We start from the raw sequence: 5,562 nt of genomic DNA on the forward strand, positions 1-5,562 counted from the left end.
TACTGTTTTTAAAAGCTCAGACAAGTCGATGGGATAAAACTGGTTAAAACTCTCTTGTTGCTGGTGAGGAACCTCTGAGTAAGAGGCCGCGGGGGTAAAAGAGGCTCTGATTGACACCACCTTATTGGTAAAATAAGATAAAAACAATTCAGTCATCATTACGTCCAGCTGAGGCACAAGGAGGGTTTGGGTTTACCAGCTGATCCATAGTCTTAAACAGAAACCTGGGATTGTGTTTATGTGTAGTAATGAGTTCAGAAAAATAGTGTGTTCTCGCATCCTTAACCATGTTATTGTAGTTAATTAATAAATCCTTCCAGCTGAGGTAATGGACTTGGAGACTGGATTTTTTCCATCTGCGCTCTGCTTTCCTGCATTCCCTTTTTAGGCTGCGAATGCTGTCATTTATCCAGAGTTGCTTACTAGCTTTAGATGTAGGCCTAACCTTTAGAGGAGCAGTAATATTTAGTGACGACAAGCAGATATGATTGAAGTGATCGACCAGATTGTTGGTGTTGGAATCAGACAGGTGTTGGCTTTGGCTCTGAAAGAATGCGAAAAACTGTTGTAGTTATCCTAAAGCCCGTCTTCTCTCCGCCTGGACCACCGCACTGCTAAACTATTCCCGGATTCTGGACCTGCTGGATCAGACTCTCTCACTCTGGACTCTGAGCTAAGGTTCCCCCTGCTCTGTAGAGCAGCCACCAACCCTGTTCTGCAGTATCTAGTCTTCCACTCTAACTCCAGCCAAGACATTCGGGTCAGCCCTAGTACACACAGACACACTGACCTCCACAAACTCACCTGAGGCTGAAACCTCCAGCTGGATGATTCTGATTGGCTCAGTCTCAATAATGGCTCTCTTACGTCTTGATCCTTCTGTTGCAACTCGACACTCGTATGTTCCAGCGTCGTTGCTGCTCACGTTCTTCAGAATTAAAGACACGTCTCCGTCCTTCAGCTCTCTGTCCACCAGCTGCACCCGGTCCTTAAAGGATGGATGCTGCTGGGTTGGATCTGAGAGTCCATCTCTGTAGAAGAGGACGTACTCTGGCTCCAGGTCAGGTCTGCTCCACTCTACAGCTCTGATGAAGACATCTCCAGCCTGACATGGCAGAGTGACATCATCTCCAGGTTTCACTCGTACCACATCTAAAAACAATAAAAACATCCAGAGAGAAAAAGTAATTACATTTCAAAAGGACTCCACAGGACGATACAGTGAGAACATCTTTGTTTAAACAGAAGGCCTCTTCACACCTGAGATCATGGGAACATTCAATAATTAGTCACAACTGTGGAGACGTTACAGGATTTTATTCACACATTGTTTATAAGACTTGTTGTTGTGAAACATGAAGCCGCTTCAACATTGTGACATCATTTAATGGAATTAAGAGAATTTCCAACCACCGCAAAGAATCACAGTGATTCATTCATGTATGAACTGCCCGGTGACTCCCTCTATCCTGTGTCATCTCTGGAGAAATACATCTCCCAGCTTCCGTCTTGCTGCCACAGAAAATAAACAAAGTCCTGGCTGCATTTAAAAAGTCAAACAAATGTCCTTTCCTAACCACTTTTTCTTGACCTTGATGAAAAAACTCACACGGTCAAGGAAAGATGTGCAGCTGAACTCGTAAGGACTTTGGAAAAGACAACAGTGTTGCTCAAAGAATCCGACTGCACCTATTCTAGGCTTTTAAAAAAAAGGTATCTATAACATTAGCCTGTTGAAAACAGGCACCTTTTTCCAGAAAAACGCCTAAAATTACATACCCAAAATGAATCAGTAATATCTCCTCAACCATTTGGCCTAGATGCATAATTCTCTCCTTTGAAAAGCTAAAGAATATGAATCCATTGTGTATTAATATATTTATTTTACTTTTACAGACTACATGGAGATGCAATAAAAGAAAAAATCTGATATTTTTATCCTAGCCTGGTAAAAAAAGCTATATTTTAATGCAATAAACCATCAAAACCTTCCTGAGGAAGCTTTTAATGCAGCTGAATATCTTCTAATACACATAGAATGCAATTGTAACTGTAAATCTGATGAAAATAAACTAAAATACAACAGTTCTCATACAACATCTTCAAATATACCATGCGAATTTCCATATTTTGGCAATCTTTACTGTTTAAATGTTGACTTTTATTGATAGATATCTTTAAAACACTTTTTCTGTCCATACAGACAAGAATTTCCAAATGAAAAAACATTGAATTTTTCATCAACATTCCTGTCACCAAAGGCGCTCGCATGCTTTACAGGCCTGTAGATTGAGAATGGAACATCCCTGCATGTCTATATATCTCCAACGGATCGGCCACAAAATGGCAAAAAACACAGTGTGTTCTCAAGCGGCATGTTTCCTCTCTGCAGAAAAAGACGACAGCAGGCAGCGCAGCTTGCAGGTATTGCGCAGTAATCAAGATGGGCCCCGCTTAGATTTGGAGCAACAATATTGAGTTAAAACGGCTAATTTTTAATCAGTAATATCACCCAGAGCACCATTGCCCCCGCAACCGGGGGCGTCTGTTTTCACCTGTTGCCCAGCCCTGTTCAAAACACATAAACATTTTCTAGAACAAGATGACATTGTTTTATAACTGATTAAAAGTCTTTCACAATAAAAGCTTGTCTTTACCAGATGCTGTTGGAGACAGAAGGACCAACAAGAACACAAATTTATCCATGAGAGAGGACGTGATGTCCGTCTGCTGCTGTTACTGTGCTCTGTCTGTGCAGCACTGAACTGTGTGGCACGCTGCTTCATGACTTTATGGCTCTGCAGATGAAGGTGAGTCACAGCCTTCATAGAAAAACCCAACTTTAGCTGGCATTAGTCACTGTCCCACACAAACTGATTAGAAAACAACTTTCTGGGTAGGGTTTTTGACCGCTGGGGCTCGTTGGCAAAATCTTTGACATATTGTTTTAGAGTCCATGGTTTTAACATTGAAAGCTGGGAAACATGGACATTTCATCCTGCACGGTCAAACAAATGAACGGTGTTACAGTGTCCACTATAAAGTGTCCTGGAAATATCCAGTCAGAGAAGAGAAAACAGATTGTGGGCTACGGTGTTTATAGATGTCCAAATAACATCGACTCCAAAGTGATGACATAACGAGTTGATGATTAATATGTCAGAAATGTGAATACACTGACTAATATAGAAACTATCAAGCAAGTAATAGCCGTCATTTCACCGTCTAGGTTCACTATAGACCTGATTTAGACCGGTGTGATATTCCATCATGTAAACAAAGTCTACAGTGATTACAAGGTTTTTTGTTTCATTTCTTTCACATGTTAAAGTGCAGCCTGTGCGTAGCCACGATTTAGCTCCTGGTCAGACCGGATATTTGTTTCTTAATATTTTAAATTGAGATAAATGGGTCAGTAATAAATAAGGGCTTTAAATCAAGAAAGAAATTGTCATTTGTCATTGTTTATATTTTTATTACTGCAAGTTTTTTTTTAAATTGTTTGTATTTTTTATATATAATTGCATGGTATTTATAATATTTTATTTTGTCATTAATTCCTTTATATTTTCATCATGTTGTCTTAAGTTCCTTTTTATTAATAAACTCCTTGTATTTTATTAGTTTGGTTGGATTATGAGAGCCTGTTATATTTGAGTAAAAATAATCATTTAGCCGTTATTTTGTTGTCTATAAGAGGCATATATGTAATCATTGAAAAGCTCTCTATTTGATGACTAGTCTATTCCTGGGCCATGGTCAGATGAACTTTTCACTGACAGCCTAAATTCAGCCGAGACATGTTTAGACGTCTTTTAGAAGCAAAATTGCTTGCTGGGTATTGAGTTTGTGTTATTGAGGGAGCAGTGAATGAATCTTGTACAAGAGAAAATGATTGGAGGATGCGGTCTTATCAAAACATTCAACAAACGTAATCTTTTGTAACGTTTGAATTGTTTGTTTGTGTTCAGAGTTTCCAGCAGAGCCAGAAGCCGTCTACTCTTCTCTGAGGTCGACCTTCACACCTTCACACCTTCACACCAGTCCAACCACTGACGTCCAGCGGCTGGTTTACTGCTCACTAACTGGTCCTCAGACCTCTGCATGTACATTATCTATTTAATGATATGTTGTGTGTCTCTACAGTCCAACAGCTGCAGACATTGTAAATCACTCTGGGTGAAAGCTCCATAGACATGCAGTCAGACAGCCAGCTGGGGGAAGCACAGGAGCTTCACAGCAGGAGAACAGAACTGCATCAGCAACAAAGACACAAAGTGAGCGTCCTGCAGAGTTTACATGTGACAAACTGTTTCACTGCATCTGTCTGCACGTAAACAAGAAACTTCCGATCAGATCAAAACATCTCACAGTCACATTCAGGTTCTTCTGGAAAAAAAGACACATAAAGATGGCGACAGATGTTGTAACGACAGCAGACACGCCCTCATGCAGTCCACATAATAACATCTCCATTGTGATGAACAAAGATCCTAGAGCTGATTTCTGCTGCTTCAAATCTAAAGCTTCAGTCCAAAGGGTCACAGCGAGAGGAAACAGAAGGAGACAACTGGATACCTTTAATTTGAAGGAATAGAAATGAGGAGTTAGTGATTGTCAGACTGCAGCTAAAAACAACAACAAAGAGGTCAAAATAAAGAAAACTATTATAAATAAGTTAAAAATAGCAGACTCCACTCAACCTCTGATGATGTGATGTGATATCTGACACCAGCAGATCCTTTAAGTCCTGTAAGTTGTGAGGTGGGGCCTGAGTTCAACAGCAGCTGAAACACTTTGCCTCCACATTTGGGATTTAATCATGAGTCATGAGAAATACTACAGACTGTATCATGAGAGAGGAGACGAGTTTATCCTGCTGCTGCTCACAGACACAAAGTTAAACTGAGCAAAACCTGCTTTTAATTAAAAGCTGTTGCTCTTCGCTTCACTGTAGCAGCAGGAAGAGAAAACAGTGTGGTGTTGGCTTTCAATCTGATGTACAGCCGATAAAACTGGTCACATTTAACAGGCCAGGAGAAGAAACATTGTGATCAACATGTTTCCAACAGACAGACGTCATGTTGAATAATAATAAACGTGTGTTTTCTGTGTTACAGTCTCATGAGGAACCAGCCTGTCATGTGTTAACATCACATTCGGGTCACAGCGCTCAGTTTTAACACATAATCATCTATAATAGATAAATAAAGCTACCTGCTGACCTTTGACAAACACAGAAGGTCAGTGGAACCACCGTCTGGTGTTTAATCAACATTTGAGGTAACCTACAGTTTATTATAACTTTCAGATTGACAGAAGCAGAAAGTCACAGTTAGCAAACAAAGAATCATACATTAAGGTTGAAACACTTATATAACCTTAACATTTTGCTTGTATAATAATTATACAGTAAAAATAAATCAGTGAGTAATTAAACTAATGTTTAAAGTCTTATTCAGTGATGACCTCGTCCTCCAAGTTCTTCAGGGACAGTGAGATTTTTCAAGGAAATTCAGGGTCCTCTGGGAAAAGACCCATAAAAATGGCGACATATAGCCT

At 39.8% G+C, this 5,562-nt stretch overlaps 1 protein-coding gene across 1 annotated transcript in view; it reads right to left on the bottom strand.

Annotated features, from left to right (window-relative positions):
- Positions 1–5,562, bottom strand: part of LOC123980930 (butyrophilin-like protein 9) — a 13,216-nt gene that overhangs the window by 1,391 nt on the left and 6,263 nt on the right. The gene's annotated exons all lie outside the window — the stretch shown is intronic.

Source organism: Micropterus dolomieu, linkage group LG12 (assembly GCF_021292245.1).
Source record: "Micropterus dolomieu isolate WLL.071019.BEF.003 ecotype Adirondacks linkage group LG12, ASM2129224v1, whole genome shotgun sequence".
NCBI classification, from domain to species: Eukaryota; Metazoa; Chordata; class Actinopteri; order Centrarchiformes; family Centrarchidae; genus Micropterus; species Micropterus dolomieu.